This window comes from Pinus tabuliformis, chromosome 4_2 (genome assembly GCF_031772625.1).
Source record: "Pinus tabuliformis cultivar Carrire ecotype Pingquan chromosome 4_2, CPIR1, whole genome shotgun sequence".
Lineage (NCBI taxonomy): Eukaryota > Viridiplantae > Streptophyta > Pinopsida > Pinales > Pinaceae > Pinus > Pinus tabuliformis.
This window is the reverse complement of record NC_142304.1, coordinates 507,003,775-507,027,514: the sequence shown is the minus strand read 5'-3', so window position 1 is coordinate 507,027,514 and position 23,740 is coordinate 507,003,775. Positions and strand designations below refer to the sequence as shown.

The following is a 23,740-nucleotide window of genomic DNA, read 5'->3' as shown; positions in this document are numbered from 1 at the left end:
TCTTTTGTTGCCCTCCTTTGCACATAAATTTGTGAAGTGTTTCTCCGTATACTCTCCACCATTATATGAACGCAATACCTTTATCTTTTTCCCTTTCATGTTCTCTACGAGGGCCTTAAACTCTCTGAACCGATCAAAGACCTCATCCTTGGTGTTTAATAAATAGATCCAGGTTTTTCTAGAGTGATCATCAATATAGGTGACGAAGTATTCGCCACCACTACGTGTTAATTTTTTGGGTAGCATCAGATGTGCTCTAGCTCCGAAATTTTGTGAAGGGGCTAGAACACATGAGATCTCCAAGACCCAGAAATCGTTTGGAGAAATTCCACCCAAATTTATTAAAATAATTAATATTTTTAATGAGGTTCCTAAGTCTAAACTTAAGAAAATTGTTAATTTTAGGTATGTTCTATGCTTAGAGCAATTTATTTCAACTTTCACAGTTAGCTCAATATCTTTTCCAGTTTAGCAACCACATTAGCATAATAGTAAATTGCAGATAGAACATAAACATAAATCACAGAACACAAGCCAAGACAAGAGGACACGAGATGTGGCGCTAGCCAGGGACAAACCCCAATGTGGGGAAACCCTTGATCAATTCTTCTTATATGTTCTTCAATAGTTCAGCAGAGAGAGAGAGAGATAGTACAAATACAATAGAAGTCAACACTTTGACTTATCTAAGTAAGAGCATAGATCATCTCTAAGTAGATGATACATGAGGTAGTTGAACTCAGTTGAAGACATGCTGCTTTAACTGATTCTCCCAGGTGACTCCATCACCATGCTGCACCTATCATTGTGTTGTTTCTCATCATCATGTTGCCCCTCACTGTGCTGCACCATGTTGCACCCATCATCACTATGTTGCATCTCATCATGCTTCACCAATCATAACAGTACCATCACTGTACTGCATCATGTGCCATTGCTGGACCATGTTTGCCACTGTTGTCCCATGTGCTTGCAGCACCATGCTTGCTACCATGTGCTTGTTGCATCTTGCTTGTTATATTGTTGTCCCAATGTGCTTGCAGCACCATGCTTGCCACCATGTGCTTGTTGCACCTTGTTGTTGCTACTGTCCCATTGTGCCATTGCTGCCACATGTTATTGTTGTTGTCACATTGTGCCATTGCTACCACATGTCATTGTTGTTGTTCCATTGTGCCATTGCTACCACATGTTATTGATGTTGCCACATGTTATTGTTGTTGTCCCATTACTAGCACATTGCTGCTCCTATGTGGCAGCATATAGAATCTCCTCATCAATGAAGAGACCTCTCCAATCAAACAAGTCAAAGCACAAGTTACCATACTTTTGCACTTCTGTTTATGGGCAGTGTTTTGGTCACTGGTTAGGGCTCCCACTGTAACCTACAGCAACCCAACAGTCATGCCCAAAACACACCTTTAATTTATGCGGCCTCCTCTTCTCTTCAAGTTATGTGACCTCATTGTTTGAGGAGGCACCTACAGCTCTTTGTTTGACCCTCAAAACAGCACCTACAGGCCTGCGGCCTAGTCACAACAGAACAGTCCCTTACTCGGCCTGTTTTAGGAGGAATCCCTGCGTTTACTAGCCCAGACAGTCCCTTACTATTGCGGCCCTCCAGCATGGTACTTCGGCCCTCCTTCCAGCACTCGGTTACCTGAAAACATCCATTCAAACTCGCTGGCATGTTTTCCTAACTGCGGCTAGGGCACCTGCGTATTTGGGCAACATGAATAGGCCTGTTATATCTCTCCTTTAGGCAGCGTAGAGGGCAGGTTGGGCAACATATAGAAGTAGGGCTCTCCTCCCTTGAATTGCGGCTAGATCATCCTTAGGACTGCGGCTAGGGCATCCTCCTTAGGACTACGGCTAGGGCATCCTTCTTAGGACTACGGCTAAGGTATCCTTCTTAGGACTGTGTTTTCCTTGCTAGGGCAGCTCACTTAGTCTCCTTTCCTCTTGCATCTAGGGCTTCATCATCTAGATTTCTCTTTCCACTAAAACCTAGAACAAGTGGAGAGAAAATCAAGAGTGAAGTGTGTGTAGAAATGACTATCAAGTCACCTCCTTTTATACTAAAACTTTGAGCACATGTGGGGGTTATTTGGTTGCTGGCCGACCTTGACGAATTGTCCCATAACACAAATAAATTCATATCTCCATGAATACTTATCGGAATCGGATGATCTTTAGATCAATCCTATACCTCTCGATGAGAGGGATCCAAGAAAAATATCAACTGCCATAAATAAGATGACCCACATGGAGTTTGGCCCTAGTTTCCAATTTTAACACTCCCTCTCAACTAGGGAGAACTCCATCCGCTGATCCATCTGCCAGACTGTACTATCTCTTCCATCAGTGCCTTGCATTGCTCTGCTCTACTGAACCATGAAGAAGAAGAATTGATTGAGAATGTCTCATACCATTCTCTACTGACCCAAAGTCAATTCCATATGAAGAGAGTGTGTCATACCACTCTTACTGATCCTAGATCAGTTCCAAAAGAGAGTGAGTCATATCACTCTTACTGACCCGAAGTCAGTTCCAATTGATCCCAGATCAATATCAAAAGAGAGTGTCTCAAACCACTCATATTGATCCCAGATCAATGGAGGTCATCCTAGCATAGGGAGTACGGTAGATACAGCGATGCATCCATCGATAGTACTACTATGGTCCCTAACCCCATTTCCCTACTCATTGCCCAGATGAGAGGTACTTCCCATGAGTCCCAGACTGCATGGGTAGGATGCCTCCACAAGAGAATCACTCATCCTATCAATAAGTCGCCACGGGGTATCACAGGGTAAGATTGAACCATTCACCCTGTACACAGCGCACCATTAGGGGAGGGTGAGTCGCCCTATGGTCGCTTGTTGCTCCAAGAAGTACCCCAAGCCCCCCAGAGCTCCCAGAGCTCAATGCATGCATCATACAGGACCCTCATAAGAGGGTCTCAGAGAGTCACAAATTTGACCTTTCCTGGGGGCTTCAACAGAATGTCTGCGACTTGCACATCAGTCCCAATTCGATGGAGCCTTCTTGCTCATCAATGTACCACATCCTAGATAAGGTAGTATCTGATGTCTATATGCTGGAGCCAATGTCACATGGTTCGGGTTCGAATTCGAATTCGATTACAATTAAGTTCGATTCGAGTTCGAATTTTTCGATGAGGTTCGAACTTCGAATGAGGTTCGCCATTAAGTTCGTTCATGTATATAATTTTAAAAATATATATAATAATTAAAATTACATAAATCTTTTATATTCATTTATAATTAATATATATTTATAATTTTTATCATATACTATATCAATAAATTTATAATTTTTCATAAATATACGTTATATTATTTTATAATATTTAAAATAACAATACCCTAATTTCGTTAATGTAATATAATTTAAAATATATTAAAAATAATTCTTGTAAAAATATATAATTTTTAAATTAGGATAACTTATCTTTATTATTATTATAATAATAATAAAAAATATACATTAGCCTATCGTAATGCCTCATATAAGCTGAGTTCAATACATTGTAATGTGTTAACATATTGTATTGCTTGTAATACATGTACGTTGAGTTCATTGTAATATTGTAATACTTATAGAATTATAATAATGTTGACGCCTTATAATATAATGCTTTTAACACATTATAATGTATGTACGCAGATTTCGATACTGCAATATATTATAATGCTTGTAAAATTATAATAATGTCAACGCGTAAGCAAACAAATTTGAACCATGACTCGGAAATCGCACACAAGCTTACTGGGAGATTGGGAGATTATGTGGAATACTGTACAAGTTAGGACACAGTAGCAAGAACCGAACCTTCTCGAACCTAAATCTTAGGGTAATAACAATATGAATGCCGTTATAAAATTAATGCACGCAGCAGGAACCGAACCTTCTCGAACTTAAACGAACCTTAAGATTTTTTTTGAAATTCGACGAATTTCGGACCTCAACCTTTGGGTTCGACGAACCCTGTGACACTGGCTGGAGCAATCATAGAATATGGGATTCCTCAACAATTGAATCCCCCTCTGGGTATCCATCATGTGTACAAACCAGTGTTGATAATATCGGTATCGGGAAAATATCGGCGAGGGTCCGGAAAATATCTTATCGGAAATATCGGCGAAAATATCGGCAAAATATCGGCAAATATCGGCAAGCATAAAAAATGCATAATATATTCATTTTTTTCAGATTTCTAAACATATAAAGCAATAACAACATGAACTAAACACATTGGCACATAAATATGAAGAAGGCATTGATATATATGATGTCAAATAGAAATGATACATCAAACTTCAAAGGCGATACCAAATCCTGCTGATCCCTGATAATTGTCCAATCAAGGACTCAAACAAAATAACATCACATATCCTGCTGATCCCTGATAGTGATAATTGTCCAATCAAGGACTCAAACAAAACAACATCACATATATAAAACTTTAAAAGTATTTCATCATCATGAGTTATAAACTTATATGTAGCAAAAGTTGCAAAACAAATAAAACTAGCAGCTATCTATCTGAGACCATTGGCCTCTCCCTAGCAGCTTTCTTTCTGTCTTGTTCAGCAATTGCTTCACGAGCTTTTTGTATAACCTCTGCACTAGAAACCATACAAGGCATCACATCTGCATCATATGCAGAGAGTTTAGCCAGATGGTATTTCAATCGTGTAATCCCTCCTGACATCTTGCTCCCACACAAGTTGCATGATATATATGCCTGATTTGCCCCACCAACAGCCTCCCCATACTCCCAAAATGGGTCCAAGGCTTTTGGCATATTTGACATTTGTAGTGAACTAATTCAAACCTAGGGCACAAAAAAAACAAAAAATTGGCATTAAATGAGTATAACTATACAGTGTCCAGCAAACACTCAAGAAACTAGAAGCATCATAAAACTTTTAACTTTTGATTGACAAAGGAGATAAACACCTAGAAGCATCATATATTAGCACTTAGATTGAGGTTATAACTTATAAGGAAGGTGATTGGAGGTGATATTAGTAATTTAGTACTAGTTTGAGGTCACAAGCAAGGGGATTGACAAAAGTCAAACACCTGGAAGCTATCCCTGGTATCAGATTGAGGGAAGATAAGGCAATTCTTAAGCACAAGCAATAAGCTCTATGCAGATTTTCTGCTCAGAACCTTCATTTGACAGGCTGGGCATATGGATAATCATTTATATGGTGGTTATACTCTTTCAAGGTTTGATCTATGTCTGAGTTTTTGGCCCTCTGTGCTCAGCCCTGAAGCCAAGATAGACCTGAGTTTCAGCCCCTCTAAAGGCCTCAGTCTCGGCCTTCTGTAAGGTCTGTTATAGACCTGAGTTTCTGCCTCTGTGGAAAGCTGTTAGAGACCTTACTTTCGGCCTCTGTGAAGCATGACCAGACCTCTGTTTCGGCCCTGAAATAACACATAATTACAGCCTATACCTGTGACACTGCTTGACATTCGGACAGGTAGATAATTGATGGAACACCTTGTCTTTTAAGCAGACTTTTGAAGGTATGCTTGGTTTAGTTTGAAGATATTCTTGGGAGCATTTTTAAGGTATAGCAATATATTACCAAGTTACCAACACTGGAGCATTACCAATACTGGAGCATTCGGTATGAGAGAGCCGCATTTATAATATATATTACCAAGTTATATATATATGGAAGAAAATCATTTACGTTCACATGTTTTACCCTTAAAGAAGTTGGATTCTCTCTTTCCGAAACGTAATGAATGGTGCACAATGTAAATGAAAGTGCTTCTACGGTTCTACCTCGAAATTTCTTTGGCAAAAGAGTTGAGGATTCAGATAAATCCCTCTTGCTGTAATACATGAAGTTTGAACATACCGAATCCACTGAAGTTTGAACATTAAGATAGCAATAGCATACCTGTAAACCGGAACCCTCCTTCGCAGCCAAAGTTCAAACCCTCGGGCCTCCTTCGCAGCGTCTCCAGCAGCCAGCTCTCACGAAAACGAAATCGCATTGACGTGAAACAAAATGTCAAAAACCAAAAACCCAATTTATAAAGCCCGCCGGCAATATTTACCATCGTCGCGCGATATTTATGAAAATATCGCCGAAATCTCGCAAATATCGCGCGATATTCAAAACAGGCAAATATCGCGATTTTTTCGGGGCGATATTTCGGCTCGCCGAAAATATCGCGATATTTGCGAATATCGCCGATATTTCGGCGATATTATCAACACTGGTACAAACAGCTCATTAAAGAGCTTCCACAACCAGGGAGCTTCACACGAGGTCATACTCGTAGTTATGTATTCAATCTCATCAGTGCTCAAAGCAACCATCTTCTGCTTCCTACTCATCCAGGATATCGAGCAGAAACCAAAAAGAACCAGCACCCAGAAGTGCTCTTGCGATCCTCCACACTGCCTGCCCAGTCAGCGTTTAAATAGTCATGCAGCTTCACATTTCCGGCAGTGTATCTCAATCCATGAGAGATTGTGCCTCGAAGATATCTCAGAAGATTCTTGGCACCAATCTAGTGAGGCTCAACCATATATGAGCTCAACATGCTAATTGCAAAACATATATCCGGACGAGAGTTCACCAAGAACATCAATGCTAGAATGAGTTTATGAAACTCAGAGGCATTTCCCAAATCAGGTCCGGCATCCCTACCACATAACTTCTGAAAGTTAAGATCCATCGAGGTAGTCACGGGCTTGCAGTTTACCATTCCAAATCCAGAATCCAACTCCCTCTTACTTTTGCAAATGAGAGGGTCTGCACTTGTTAGAAAGAGGTCATCCTCAGAAGGTGTCGATATGAGAGGTCTATCATCCACAACCTTCAAGCAATGGTTTGGATCGGCTTCACTCCTAGTGAATCTCAGCTTCATCAGAAAGCTATCAATCCTCTCATACTAAGCCTGGGGTGTTTTGCTTCAAGCCATAGAGGGCTTTCTTCCACCTGCATACATGAGATTCCCAATCATGAATCTCAAACCCCTCGGGTTGTTCCAAACCTGTGGACTGCTACATGAGGGGAATGGTCCCCTTGTAAAATTTTCCTTTGGTACATCTCGGACATGTACCTTCATGCTCTTCTTGATTTCAAGCATCCCTGTCACCAACTGATTTACATCAAGTAGGGCCCCATAATAAGTAGACCTCCGGTGCTATAGATGAGATGTGTCAACTGACATGGTCCCCAATGGACCATCCTGCAACTTGATACAAATTGCCAACCCTGAACCCATGAGTAAAAGCATCTTTGAAAATTCTATTTTCAAACACATACCTTTCCATCGATGAATGTCACCCTGAAACCTTTTGACTTCCATTGCCAAAATGGACACTAGGTTCTTCTTGCGATTAGGTACATAAAAGAGATTCTTGTAAATGAATCGAGTTACCCTCATTCAATTGAGGGGTAACATTCCCTACACCCTTTCCAGGATAGGTGACATTGACTCCAAGTATAATTCCATGATTTTTTCCATCTCTACCAAATTAGAGAGAGCACCCTTCTATCCGATGAAGTGCCTTGAAGCACTACAATTAATAAGCCAGATTCCTAAAGAATCTGGAGGAGAGGGCCAATATAAGATAATGCTTCTTTATCTTATCAGAAACAACATTTGATTCTTCATACATGGGGTTCCTTGCTTTCTTCGAAGAGTCGGCTATTTCCTTGATGATCTGCATTACCTGTCATTCCTCTGATCATTGAAGATGTCCCTGGAATGAATATCATCATCAAGTGATGTGTCCCTACCATTCAGACACTCTTTCGTATAATGGCCGAACTTATTACAAACAAGGCATCTGCCTTTCCTTCCACCCTTAGATCTGGACTTCCCATTGAAGTGATCTTAAAGTAGGCCATCAGAAGCTTTCGCTGCGCCATTCTGATAACATTCTCTGCTTTGACTTCACCCTAGGTGAATTTGAAGAGGGATGAGGAATCCATTGAGCCTTTTTTCCTTTCCCAACTGTCTTCGGTGATTGCTCTTTCACTCTTGCTTGGGCCTTGTCTTCACCTCACCTCTCATACCATGTTAATTTTAGGTATGTTCTATGCTTAGAGCAATTTATTTCAATTTTCACAGTTAGCTCGATATCTTATCCAGATTAGCAATCACATTAGCATAATAGTAAATTGCAGATAGAACATAAACATAAATCGCAGAAGACAAGCCAAGACAAGAGGACACAAGATGTGGTGCTAGCCAGGGACAAACCCCAATGTCGGGAAACCCTTGATCAATTCTTCTTATATGTTCTTCAATAGTTCAGCAGAGAGATAGAGATAGTACATATACAACATAAGTCAATACTTTGACTTATCTAAGTAAGAGCATAGATCATCTCTAAGTAAATGATACATGAGGTCGTTGAATGCAGTTGAAGACATGTTGCTTTAACTGATTCTCCCAGGTGACTCCATCACCATGCTGCACCTATCATTGTGCTGCTTCTCATCATCATGATGCACCTCAATGTGTTACACCATGGTGCACCCATCATCACTATGTTGCATCTCATCATTCTTCACCAATCATAACAGTACCATCACTGTACTGCATCATGTGCCATTGCTAGACCATGTTTTCCACTACTATCCCATGTGCTTGCAGCACCATGCTTGCCACCATGTGCTTGTTGCACCTTGCTTGTTATACTGTTGTCCCAATGTGCTTGCAGCACCATGCTTGCCACCATGTGCATGTTGCACCTCGTTGTTACTGTTGTCCCATTGTGCCATTGTTGCCACATGTTATTGTTGTTGCCCCATTGTGCCATTGCTGCCACATGTTATTGTTGTTGTCCCATTGTGCCATTGCTGCCACATGTTATTGTTGTTGTCCCATTGTTCCATTGCTGCCACATGTTATTGTTGTTGTCCCATTACTAGCACATTGTTGCTCCTATGTGGCAGTATATAGAATCTCCTCATCAATGAAGAGACCTCTCCAACCAAACAAGTCAAAGCACAAGTTACCATACTTTTGCACCTCTGTTTATGGGCAGTGTTTTGGTCACTGGTTAGGGCTCCCACTGTAACCTACAGCAACCCAACACCCATGCCCAAAACACACCTTTAATTTATGCGGCCTCCTCTTCTCTTCAAGTTATGTAACCTCGATGTTTGAGGAGGTACCTACAGCTCTTTGTTTGACCCTCAAAACAGCACCTACAGGCCTATGGCCTAGTCTCAACAGAACAGTCCCTTACTCGGCCTGTTTTAGGAGGAATCCCTGCGTTTACTAGCCCAGAACAATCCCTTACTATTGCGGCCCTCTAGCATGGTACTTTGGCCCTCCTTCCAGCACTCGATTACCTGAAAACGTCCCTTCAAACTCGCTGACCTATTTTCCTAACTGCGGCTAGGGCACCTGCGTATTTGGGCAGCATGAACAGGCCTCATATATCTCTCCTTTAGGCAGCGTAGAGGGCAGGTTGGGCAAAGGAAGTAGGGGTCTCCTCCCTTGAGTTGCGGCTAGATCATCCTTAGGACTGCGGCTAGGCATCCTCCTCAGGATTGTGTTTTCCTTGCTAGGGCATCATCTCTAGGGCAGCTCCCTTAGTCTCCTTTCCTCCTGCATCTAGGGCTTCATCATCTAGATTTCTCTTGCCACTAAAACCTAGAACAAGTGGAGAGAAAATCAAGAGTGAAGTGTGTGTAGAAATGACTATCAAGTCACCTCCTTTTATACTAAAACGTTGAGCACATGTGGGGGTTATTTGGTTGCTGGCCGACCTTGACAAATTGTCCCATAACACAAATAAATTCATATCTCCATGAATACTTATCGGAATCGGATGATCTTTAGATCAATCCTATACCTCTCGATGAGAGGGATCCAAGAAAAATATCATCTACGATAAATAAGATGACCCACATGGAGTTTGGCCCTAGTTACCAATTTTAACAAAAAATAAAATATTAATGGGTAATAATGAAAATATGGGTGAGAAGGTTCTAAGAGACGAGGATCGTGTCTATTTTAATCTTAGTTGTTGATTAGAGCTTAGATCACGGCTGTTGATTTCTCAACAGGAAAAGTATAAAGGAAGGATTGGGGTCAGTGGGAGAACACACAGAGAGAGCAGCACTTGAGCTAGTTCAAAATTCTGGGGTGTGGTTTACTGAGAATTTCAGAGTGAGCTTCTAGTGCAAAGAGGGGCAGTTCGCAGAGGGACTTCCATCCAAGGCTGAGAATACATAGCAGATAGGCAGAGTAGCACCAGGGAGAGACAACGCAACTCTAGAAAGGGTGATGCAGAGACTTGAGGGCTGACGTTGTCCCTTAGAGGCAGCGCTGGGGTTTCTATGAGGCAGATTGGGCATCAGTTCAGCAGATCAATTTCTGAGCCGGGAAGGCTCACTGGGAGGGTAACAGAGCTCCTAAAGGAGGTGACGCAGTTCCAGCGCAGAGCTGGGAGCAGCCATCATTGCACAACACTGGGGACAGCACAGTCACCTGTAGGGTTTGTTCATCCAGTTGTTGGATTCGCCAAAATATCTGTCTCTGGATAGAGGTACTTCTGTGAGCCAAATTTGGCACCCTAGTTGTATTCAGAAATCTGCTTAATAATAAAACCCTTATATCTGTTGCATCGATTTTCCCACACTGGGTTTTTCCGGGGAATTTTAGTCCAAAAATAAGTGTGTGGTTGTCTCATTTATTTTTTCAGTACTTAACCTATATAGTGGTGTAGGCTGCAGCGTATTTGCAGTAATATTTTCTGAATATTTCTGAAAATAACTTGCTAAATTGAAGAACGCAAGTAGGTAATGCAAATCAATTTACTGCAATAGGATTTCTGACTTGTTTGATTCAGAAGTTTTCACACTAAGAGCTCTTGTGGACATTGGGCCACAAATATCTGAGTGTATCAATCCCAATATGCCTTTTGCTATGTTGTTACTTCTGGAAAAATCTGCTTTAACATACTTCCCTAGTACGCATCCGCTGCATACATCATCATGCTCAATACTAAGAACTGGAACTTCTACAATAGTCTCTCTAAGCATCCTTAGTGCTCCATGGTGTAAGTGTCCCGTTCGCCTGTGCCACAACTCATTCAGTTCCTTTTCACCATTATGATTGTTGCCTATCAGTGCCATTGGAGACTCAAGCTACAATCTATACAATTTGTTGCTTCGAGCTCCAATTTGTCTCTTCTTCTTCCAGCTTAGATGTTTGACGTATACTTTCCTTCCAATGAAGTATACATCGTATCCCTTGTCCTGTAACTGGGACACTAAAATCAAATTCATTCCTAACCCGGGCACATGCAGAACATTAGTGGCTCGAATGTTGGTTCCTGCTTCCGTTTGAAATGTTATGGTGCCTCTCCCTACTGGAGTACACTTCATTCTATTTCCCATAGTAATCTGGAAGTCCATTTGCTCTTCTTGATAGCTCGAGAAATATTCTCGTACTCCAGTCATATGGGCTGAAGCCTCGCTATCAATATACCAAACATCTGCTGACGCTGAACTTGACAAGCATGTGAATTCTTCTTCCAATCTGGAAGATAATTCAGAGGCATCTTGATTTTCCATCCTTCTTTGTGTTGATTTCTTACGCTTTTCTGCCCCGGCAACTGCTGCAAAAAAATTGCTTCTTCACCTGAACACTGCTCTGCGCTGAACCTTCTTCGCTGCTTCCTCTATCACTGGTAAACTTCGATCTGGAAATTTTTCTCTCTATCGACTCTCTCAGAGAGATTTTCCTATGAAAATTTTGCCCTTCTAGACTGGACTGTGCAATCCCTCTGGGGATTCGATTTTTTGCCTATGCAGCAATTTCGAACTCCCTCCTCCTCTTCAACACTGGCTCTTCCAGTCTGCACTCTTGCTTAACCTAGCTCCGATACCATGTGAAATTTTCTAAATAGAAATCCAACTGCAATGACTGATATTATTTCTTCTACTTATTGTGAAAATTTATGAATCTTTACAAACAGAAATCCTACTGCAGTTACCGGTTTAACATCTCCTACTTGTTATTTCATTCAACAAGTTTATGTAATTACATAAACAATGATGTAAACACCACTGCAGACTACACTAACATATTGATCATAAACTAAAATGATAAATGAGGCAAACACACAAGGGACACTGTTATTTTGGACAACACATCCCCGGAAAAACCCAATGCGGGAAAACCGGTGCAGCAGATAGAGGGTTTCTATTATTAAGCAAGCAGAATCTGAGTACAACAGGTTGCCTCTCACATCGGCTAACCTTACAAAGAAATCACGGCAATGAGAAATACATTCGAGGGTTTACCTCGCTCCTCAAGTCACAGCTGATCCAATGAGTGATCTGACACCCTCTCAGCAAACACTGCGAAGTCCCTATGCAATCACTACATGGGCCAGCATCTTGACACTAGATAACTGTGTCTCCTCTTCGGCTGGATCGATTTGCTAGATGAAGACTATTGTTCAACGCTCCCGGCTCAGAACCTCACTTCTCCAACAAAATCTCGGACTACTGACAAATACTCTGCACTGACACTACAAGAGCCCCTCTAGACTGCGTCAACTCTACGTGAGCCTTTCCTGGGCTGCGTAGGCCTTTGTGTTGCCTCCCTGATGCTCAAGCTGCTTCTTTGCTACGTACTCTTTGGCTCGGAACTTCCTCTCCAATCCAAATCTCTGCTTCTACCCCTCTAACTACAACTAAGACCACTTGTTTGATTTTCTCAGCAAACCACGCCCCAGAAAAATCGAACTCGCTGATCAACTTGGTGTATCTCCAATTGAGCCTCAAGCCTCCTCTTATACTTTTCCTATTGATTAATCAACAACTGAGATTAAGTCCCTAATCAATGGCTAAGATTAAAACAAACTCGATCCTCGTCTTTTAGGAGCGTCTCACCCATATTTTTATTAATACCCATTAATATTTTTATTTTCCTAAGTTTAAACTTAGGAACCCCATTAAAAATATTAATTATTTTAATAAAACACAAACCAGGTGGAATTTCACCAAACAATTTATGGGTCTTCGATATGTCATGTCCTCTAGCCCCTCCACAAAATTTCGGAGCTAGAGCACATCCGATGCTACCCAACATCAACACTCCCTCTTACTGAGGAATGTGCTCTAGCATTACTTCCCAATAGAAGCATCACATTGATCCATAGCATCAGTCCTCTGTGTTGTTAATGCTTGGCCTGCTGCCCTGCATCCACTACACTATTGCGTCCTGTATTGCTGCCCATGACACTGCCACTATCACTGCTACATCTGTACTGCAGCTCCCTCTCAATTTGTTGCATAATGTTGCCCATAGCAGTGCCACTGCTAACTGTTGCACTGCAACTCAGTTGCTGAGAAGTAAGCAACTGAAAATTCACCCAAAAGCTGACATGTTGGTCAATCTGGATGCCCTGTGATGTTGAAGCTACCTCTGCTGCTATTCTGCGCTGACCTTTGATGCTACTGTGTTAAAATTGGCAACTAGGTCCAAACTCCATGTGGGTCATCTTATTTATGGAAGCTGATATTTTTCTTCGATTCCTCTCATCGAGAGGTGTAGGATTGATCTAAAGATCATCGGATTCTGATAAGTATTCATGGAAATATGAATTTATGTGTGTTATGAGACAATTCGTCAAGGTCAGCCAACAACCAAATAATCCCCACTTGTGCTCAACGTTTTAGTATAAAAGGAGGTGGCTTGATAGTCATTTAGACACACACTTCACTCTTGATTTCTCTCCACTTGTTTTGGGTTTTAGTGGCAAGAGAAATCTAAGAGGAGGAAGCCCTAGACGCAGGAGGAAAGGAGATGTTTTGGCCGCAGTCAAGAAGGGGTATCTACGCTACCCTAATGTAAAGAAGCTCTACGCTAAAGGAGATACCCTAACGTTGTCATGGTAAAGAAGGCCTAAAATGTAGCTATGGAGAAGAAAGCCTAAACGCAGCTATGATGAGGATGCCCTAGCTAAATGCAATCATGATGCCCTAATCCTATACATTGTTAATGAAGGGTTTCTAATACTCTACGTTGTCATGGAGGACAGCCCTTAGACGCAACAAAGAGGCAAAGACAGCGAGGCAGTTTGGGGATTGTGTTAGTGCTCATTGAAGGATATACGAGCTGTTGTTAGATGGCCGAAGAGCTGGCTTGAGGGCCGAGTTTCAACAGAGGATAACACAGGTTTGTGGGGCAGTTTTAAGGTAGGTTATCTATGTGTTTGTGTGGGCCGTAGGTACAGGAGGAGAGCTGTAGTTGGAATCCTAAACGTTGTTGTTTTGGACATGTTAAGTTGTTGTTGTGCTAGGCCGCAGGCCATAGCACCACAGCTGGGCTTGCGTAGGGCAGCTAAGGATTGTCATATGTCCAAAGGTATCAACGTAGCAAAGGAGGGGCTATCCTAAAGTATGCCGCAATCTTTCAAGGGTTGTTTGGGAGTCTGTTGGAGAAGTCTAAGGCTACAGCCATATGCCCTAACCAGACAGTCACAAACAGCCATATGCAATCAAGGTTGGAGCAGCATGGATCAGTTTGATATTGTTGCCAATGTGTGAGGGTTGGTAGGACTGTCTTGATGGCCTAAACAGTCCATGATGAAGGTTGTCCCATCTACCATCCAATGCAGCAAATAGAGACCCTAAACAGTGAACTAATGCAGTCCATGATAAGATGTGACAGCAAGGTGCAGCATGATGTTGAATGCTGCTACATAATGATGGGCATCATGATGAAGTGTAGTGTAGCATTGATAATAAATGCTACAATGAGATGCAGCATGATGGGCATAGTGAGGTACAGTATGAGGCAGCACTAGGAGGTGCAGCATGATGATAAGATGCAGCAGTATGATGTGTGCAGCATGGTAATGAGGTCCAGCATGACGATTGGGTGCAGCACAGAGAGGTGCAGCGCAGTGAGGTGCAGCGCAGTGAGGTGCAGCACAGTGAGGTGCAACATGGTGATGGAGTCACCTTGGATCAGTGGAAGTAGTATGCCTTCAACTCAGCTCAGATCAGCTACCTCATATGCTATCTTCTTAGAGAAGATCTCTGCTCTTATTTAGATAAGTCAAAAGGTTGACTTCTGATGTATATGTACTATCTCTCTCTCTGTTGAACTATTGAAGAACATATAAGAAGAATTGATCAAGGGTTTCCCCACATTGGGGTTTGTCCCTGGCTAGCGCCACATCTTGTGTCCTCTTGTCTTGGTTTGTCTTCTACGATTTATGTTTATGTTCTATCTGCATTTTACTATCATTCTAAATGTGATTGCTAATATGGAATTGATATTCAGCTAATATGGAAAATTGAAGTAAATTTGCTATCAGCATAGAACATACCTAAAATTAACATACTGCGTTGTTGTTGTATTTGCTCTGTGCCTCCCACACTGCTGCAACACTCTACTGTGTTGCTTCAAAATTTGGCACTCTAGCTCTACCAATGTCGTCACACCAACTAACTCCCGTCATTCTGCTACTGTCATTAAGGGCTCCCGTAGCCGTATGTGATCCAAGAGTTTGGGCACCTCAAGGATCCTGCCCCTTGTGTAGTCCTCCCGACTACAGCTCAATGTCGCCCCACCTCTTCTCTAGAGGTGCATGAGCACTCATGGCGCAATCCTCATCATCGTCCTCCTTGTCATCTTTCGTTGGAGCAGCCTTTGAGTCAAACTTCTCTTCCTTGCCCTTCTTCCGAGGGCATTGAGTGGCGAAATGTCCCAGTTCCCCACATCTGAAGCATCTGACTTTGGATATGTCTTTCTTTTTCCTCTTCTGTTGCCCTTGCTATCCCGTTGATGCGAGAGCTGCATCCTCCTCTTCCTCCTTCTTGGCTCTGACTCCTTTGTCGCTACTTCCCACCTTGGTTAACCATCTGATCTCTTCCTATCGAAGAGTTGCCCACATCTCCTCCCAACTGGGGAGAGAAGCCCTGCCCAAGATGCTCTAGACAAAGGTCTCCCAGTCTTCAATGACTACATTCAGGGTAGTCCTGACCATGAACTCAGGATCTGGTGTAGACCCCACGAAAGTCAGTTGGTCTCGAATCGCTTGCAACTTGAGAAGGAAGGGATCGATTTCTTCTCCCTTCTGCATCTGATATTGTCTCAATTGGTTCTCAAGCAACATCTTCCGTTGAACAGAAGTTCCCTCGTACAAAGTGGTCAAGGCCTCCCACATTTCCCTTGCTATGTCCTTTTCAGTAATATGTGGGACCATATAATCCTTGACCCAATCCAAGATCATGCACTTCGCCTTTGCTTGAGCCTCCTCGTATTTCTTGAGAGGATCAGCATCGACCGGAACAACCATCCTCAAGGCATAGTCCTTGATGCGATTTTTGTCTAAGACTGCCAGGATCCTGGCCTTCCAGATGACAAAGTTGGATGCTCCATCCAATATGTCCTGGTCCCTCAGTCCATTTACTGCCATCTCTACTTAAATGAGTGTCGAACAGGTTCTCTTCTCCCTCTTTTGTTGTTGCCTCAGCAAAACTCAGATCAGGATTTCTTTGGTGCTAGAAATCCTCTAAGGAACAAGTTCCTTCTAGACTCCCTCTGAGTCCTGATTTCCTTCACAGAAATCCTTCCGCCAAATAATGTCGAATCACCCCTCTCTAATCCTCCTTTGTTGTTGCTCAACAACCCAGATCTAGATTTCTTTGGCAAGAAATTTGTTAAGGCAGTGACTCCCTCTACCTTGGTTCAGTCTCCTCAGACACTGTTCTACACCAGCAACAACAGTGTCCCACCAGCACCTTAGATTTGATCTGCACTGCTCCCTCTACCCCAGCAACTGAAGAATCTGAGCTCCTCAGGCTCTGCGCAGTCACTACGTGAGCTAGATCAACTCCTCCTGGCCACTGCGTCACTCCTTCCCGGTCCAAAAAGATGACGTGGCTCTACATGAGCCTGATCTGCCCCTCTCTGCTTCTATGTTGGCCCAGAGAGCTGACGCAGTCACTGCGTGGGCTCCTCCCAGCCACTGCATCACCCTCTCCTGGCTCAGAATGTTGACGCAAGCACTGCGTGAGCCTCTACATCACTTCTTCTGCACTGCGTCACCCTTCCTCTGCGTTTTAGGCTCTGGAACAGCACTGTCACTCGAGACAGCTGCCTCTCTGGAGCAAATTTGTTGGATCTCCTGGCTGATGGATTCAGTGTCCTATGATCCACAATCACTCTAATACCATGTGAAAATTTTTGAATCTTTACAAACATAAATCCTATTGTAGTTACTGGTTTAACATCTCCTACTTGTTATTTCATTCAACAAGTTTATTTAATTACATAAACAATGATGTAAACACTAGTGCAGACTACACTAACATACAGATCATAAACTGAAATGATAAAGGAGACAAACACACAAGGGACACCGTTATTTTTGGACAACACATCTCTGGAAAAACCCAATGCGGGAAAACTGGTGTAACAGATAGAGGGTTTGTATTATTAAGCAAGCAGAATCTGAGTACAGCAGGTTGCCTCTCACACAGGCTAACCTTACAAAGAAATCACGGCAACAAGAAATACATTCGAGGGTTTACCTCGCTCCCCAAGTCACAGCTGATCCAATGAGTGATGTGACACAGTCCAACAAACACTGTGAAGTCCCTATGTAATCACTAGAGAACTGCATCTCCTCTTCTGCTAGATGAAGACTGTTGTTCAGCCCTCCCGGCTCAGAACCTCACTTCTCTAGCAAAATCTCGAACTACTAACGAATACTTTGCATTACCACTGCAAGAGACCCTCTGGACTGTGTCAGGTCTACGTGAGCCCTGCGTAGGCCTCTGTGCACCCTCCCTGATGGTCAAGTTGCTTCTCTGCTATGTAATCTTTGGCTCAGAACTTCTTCTCCGATCCAAATCTCTCCTTTTTCCCCTCTCACTGCAACTCAGATCACTTGTTTAATTTTCTCAGCTAACCACGCCCCAGAAAAATCGAACTAACTGATCAACTTGGTGTATCTCCAACTGACGCTCAAGTCTCCTCTTATACTTTTCTTGTTGATTAATCAACGACCTAGATTAAGTCCCTAATCAACGGCTATGATTAAAACAGACTTGATCCTCGTCTCTTAGAAGCTTCTCACCCATATTTTTATTAATACCCATTAATATTTTTATTTTTCAAAGTTTAGACTTAGGAACCCCATTAAAAATATTAATTATTTTAATAAAACATAAACCGGGTGGAATTTCACCAAACGATTTCTGGGTCTTGGAGATCTCATGTATTCTAGCCCCTCCGCAAAATTTCAGAGCTATATCACATGCGATGCTACCCAAAATCAACACTTCTTAATTCAGAAATAAGTTATTCACAGTTTTTCTACAGCAAATATCGAAATAAATTCTACTCCAGCCTTCACAATAAAATACTGCGGAAAGTAAATGCAAGGGAAAATACTAGCACAAGTACAATCATAATGATAGTTATTTTTGAACAATTGTCCCTGGAAAAACCCAATGCAGGAAAACCAGTGCAACAGATGAGGGTTTCTTTATTGATCTTCAACGAAAATCTCATGTACAAGATACGACCAGCAGAATAGAAAAAGAATTTCTGTGAGAAATTTTACAGACAATATTCTCGCGCTTCTCAACGAGATTCTAGACTTGTTGCCCTCTCTGTGTCTCACAGCATCAACTTCTACGTAGGGACTGCGCAATCCGAGCGTCACTACCTCTACATTGTCCCTCCTCTACTCTACGTCTTCTTTATGCTCTTGCACTCCAGGCTGATGTTGATGCCCTCTCTCCTTCTCACCTGCAACTCTCCCTCTGATTAGATTTCCTCTTGCCGAACTTCGACCAGTGAGAAAAGCGATCTTACTTGGGTAACTGAGTATCTGCCTTGGTGTATCTTCCAAATACCCATCGAACTCCTTATAATCCTCCAGTTGAGTAATCAAGGGCCCAGATTAGATTCTAATCAATGGCTCAGATCATATTGACTTGATCCTCGTCTTCTTCCAGAAGTTTCACCCTCAGTTTAATTAATACCCTTTAATTATTTTAATTTCCTAAGTTTAGACTTAGGGATCCATTAAAAATAATTAATTATTTTAATAAAACTGTCTCGGGGTGGAATTTCCCAAACGATTTCTTGGTATTTTGGAATATATGTGTCCTAGCCTCCTCACAAATTTTGAGGCTTAGAGCACATCCGATGCTACCATAAATCAGCATAAACATCTATTGTAGTTGAGTTGTTGCCTCTTAGGGTAAGCAAAAGTTGCATATGTCTCCTTTATAGAGCGAAATTATTTCATCGAAGGAAATTTTGACTCCATTTCTCCCAATTGATAAGGCACTGGTCTTAATCCTAGGGGATCAACCCAAAATCATTTTCCTTTATCTTTTCACAAATTTCTACCCTAACCCTAGAAGGTCAACTACGGCCTAGTGCGAACTGCTTCAGGAGGGGTAAATTTGAGAACGAATTGGAAGGTCACTGCGTTATAGTGTCATCTATTAGCCCTCTAAATTTGAGGCAAATCTCGTGGCTAGTTTGAGAGAAATCTCAAGCCCTAGCTCTAATATTGATCTTATCCTTAAACTTCTTTAGTTAGTGGCAATCCAAAGGTCATTTGCTCTCAAAAACTCTAAGGAAATTAATCATTATTTTGGCCTTTCCTATCCTTACTTGACCTAGTAGTTACATTGAAGATCATCCTCCTACAATCATTGCAAGCCCTAGGTCTCGTGTGGACCCATTCTAGGTCTCTCAAGTCAAGCAACACTTATCATAGAAGCAATTGCTTATTTCAAAGAACTTCTTGAGAGGCTCTAATCATCTTAGGAGCCTTGATCTTAGGAATCTCATCATCACTGAATATTATTAGACCTAGGTCTACGTCTCCTCATAAGCCTTTCTTGGAGAGCCATTAGCTTCCTCTTAAAGCATTGAGCTATTATTTGAGCCTCTCCTTTGAATGGGCATTGGAAAATCACATCATATCTTGCCATTGATCCTATCATTCAAGTGATTTCCCTTATATCGGGGCTCCTCCCATCAATGAAAGTTCGTAAAGAGTAGGGGATGCTAACTGAGGTGATAGTGGGTCTTTGTCCCATTGTTGTCATTTGGTCTAGTAGTTGTCCCTTGGGTACCCCTCCTAGGACCCCTTATGAACCGAGTGGTAACATTTTTGGCGTTGTTCCCTGGGAAACGAGACATGTGCCTTGTTCCCCATACGACATTATTGACATGTCATTTTGGTGACTCCACTAGAAGAACGAAGCCCTAGTTCTTCATTGAACTTCAAAGTTAATGCTTGTAGGGTGAAGCAAGCATCTATCAAGGCATTAAATTCACCCTGGCAACTCCACATTTGCTTTATATGCAAAATCATGAAAAATGGCTTATTGTGGAAAAGAAATTGTCCATGACCTTGATCCTAAAATCCTTCAAATACTACAGGAAAGACTGGGTGGGTGGAATGAATTCTGTGAGCATGTAGTAGAGCATGAGAATGAGGACTTCTTACTCAACCTCTATAATAAGAGCAGGATAGACCTCTATAGTATACAACATGAGTATGAAGAAAATCCTACAGACTATCTTTTCTTTGAGCTCGCCTATTACACTGGTGCATTCAAATCCTTGTGTCATGCAATTAAAGAAAAGCATGGCACTTTGCCTGATGAAATCATAGAAGATTTGGATGACCAAGATGGCCAAGAGAGCAAGGAAGATGTGGAGGAGTTGTCAATTGCAAATTTGGAAATTAACAACGATGAACTTGAAAACATCTCCTCCGAGGATGAAGATGAGGATCTTGATCCTGAAAGCCTCCAAATCCTGCAAGAAAGAATGGATGAATATAGTAAGTCTTGCATGGAGTTGGTGGGAGAAATATAAGTGCAAAGATCTCCTCTTTCATTTCTATGAGCAAGGAGGGAGGCTCTATGATATGAAATGTGAATATAAGAAGAACCCTACGGATGCTCTCCTCCTAGAAGTGTATTACCAAAATCATGTAGTAAATACCTTGGGTGATATTCTTTAAGAAAAGGAGAAAGAGGAGGAGTCCTCCCTGCCTAACAATGAAGAAGAAGATGATTTTAAGGAAAATCATGATGACCAAGCAAATGAGGAATCTATGGAAGACCTTTGGACTACAGATTTGGGAATTGGGTACAAATATGGTATGAATGAAAGCCCCATTGAAGTCCACAAGGATGAACATGATGAAGTGGGGCCTCTCATTCAAGAAAGGGTGCTAGAGGATATGGGTATTGTGGCTCCCTGTGAGGTTAACATTTTTTATTTCTTCCACATAAATGAGGGAAAATGGGATATTAACCATCATTTCGACAATGACCCTATTTATGATACTGACAAGGAAAATGAGGTTGAGGTTGGTTTTCCCTTTCTTCAGGGCATTACTCATAATGATATACCTATTCACACCATTGAAAGGGATGATCATTATTTTCCCATACATGAAGAAGGTTTGTTGGAAGTAGTTGGTTGTTGTTTTGATGAAAGCCCCATTTATGATACTAATGATGACACCGACAGGAGCCTTACTCTTCCTTACCTTCTCCAGGATCCCAAGGATATAGTTGCGTTATCCATGAGCCATTGCCTCACCCTTTCTCATACCATCACTAATATTGATGAGCCCTTTCCCCCTCCTAAATATGATATTGAGGAAAAGCCACTCGTTAGATGTATCACTTCTTCCCAGTCATACTTTCAAGATCATGAGCACACAATGGTTGCCCCTTTTCAACGTAATCATCATATCAAGCAACCTGCTTGTTGTGTCTCTCCTTGTCATCGGTCCCCTTTTCCTTCCCATGTGAAGAACGATTGTGATAGGGAGTTCTTGACCTTGATCGTTCAATCCTCCATTCTCTACTTGCAGGAAAGGCTCTGAATCTCCAAATTGGTGTCCTTCCCCTCATCCAGGACTCCCTTCTACAACATATGGATATCATATTTTCCCACCTCCCACCCACATCATCCTCCATATGATTGTTTCTATGTTGGCTTTTGGGTTTATTGCATGAGTAATCATATAGGCAAGTATTCTCACATTGATCTAATGATATGTTGGTTGCATTGGCGTTATGATTACACTTAACATTTGCTTGATGTAATATGCATGTTAGGATAGGATGCATTGCATATTGATTTTTGCATTATGTTATCATGCTAGATTAGGTGCATTTAGATTAACTTTGCATCCTAACGTATATTTTATTTCCTGTTGGTTTTATGGACTAACAAAGGCATGGGCGATCAAAAGACGCCATAAAAGCATGCTGCCCCATTTGCTTCATCTTTGATGTGCAGGTAACAAGTTTGCAGTCCCAAGAGATTGTTGGTGTTCTCATGACCTCCCCGTGCGAGTACATGGTTCATGCACTCTACTGAGAACTCATGTCCCAATTGGAGCTAGATGTTACCCACACTAGTGGGTGACCCCAATAGGAGAAATTTTCTCCTCAATTTGTCTTCATCCTGCAGCCATCAAATAGCTCGATGTGCCACAAGTCTCTGCCACCTAAGCCAGCCATTATGTGCTCTCGCCCATCTATTATGATCGTATGTTTGAAGGTGGGCCTTCCAACCCCGAAGGTATGACCTTTCATTATATAATTGGGTGTTTATGCTTGCTTTTCTTGGGCACATTTGGACATGGATTAGTGGGGGGATTCGTCGAAAAGCATGGGTTTAGATTGTAGTCTTGTTCCCTTATCCCAACTTGGTGGTTAATATTGTATCCCAGTCCCATGGGATCTCCTCTATTGGTTCCTAGCTTTAGGAGTGGCACTACATGGGGAACCCTAATTTTGGTTGTGTGGTACCGCTTCTCGACATGGTATCTTTCACTCCCCTCCGCTCATTATAACCCCTTTTCACATTCTTCCCATCCGGATCCACATTTGTCCATTGGGTCCACAAGGTGTTAGCCTCCCGCTCCCCTTGTCCACACTTTGGGTGGGGCCTAGAATAATGCCCGAAAGGTTGATGCAGCTAAAAATAAAGATGAAAGCATAATTTGGCCATTTAAATAGGAAATGTATTATAAAATGCAAAAGATGGTTGGGACATAAAGTTTAGCACGTGGGCAATGTTGAAAAGTGTAACTAGGTCTGGTCTTCATAATGACATGTGTAATTATGATTTTATGTAATTGATGTAAAGAAGAAAATTAAATTATTTTTGTAATGCTTGAGTCATGGGTTTCATGCTCAAGGAATTTTATTTTATAGTTAAGGCTCCCATTGTGAGCCTTTAGGGTTGGTCATCAAGTCATAAAGTCTAGGAAATCAATGTCATGTATTGAATACATGTTACATATTGTAAAAAGTAATTTTGATTGTGTCAATAACCCTCCAAGACCATGTCACAAACTCACCTTGAAGTCGGCCTACAGATGATTCTAGAAAGGCATGTCAGCCTTGTCAGAAGCAGAAGTCAACTCATTTTGATGGACAAATCAATATATATAGGGCAGCTCGACTTCACTCAAGGATAGATTTCAGTCAAGGATCTGAAGCAAGAAAAGAAGTGCGAGAATCACATAAGAAGAACCTCTCTCCAAGCGAAGAAGGAAGAACTAGAAGCTGAGTTGTTTTGGGTTTGTTTTAGGGCTAATATCTATCACACGTGCAAGGAGGAGTGGTATCATCTGCTGCAGGAGAAGCCGAGATTATCTCAATCATCTTAGGAGGCTGAATTA

At 41.8% G+C, this 23,740-nt stretch overlaps 1 protein-coding gene across 3 annotated transcripts in view; it reads right to left on the bottom strand.

Moving 5' to 3' along the window:
• TRANS11 (translocase 11) overlaps positions 1-23,740 on the bottom strand; it is a 361,659-nt gene that overhangs the window by 227,608 nt on the left and 110,311 nt on the right. The window lies entirely within an intron of this gene.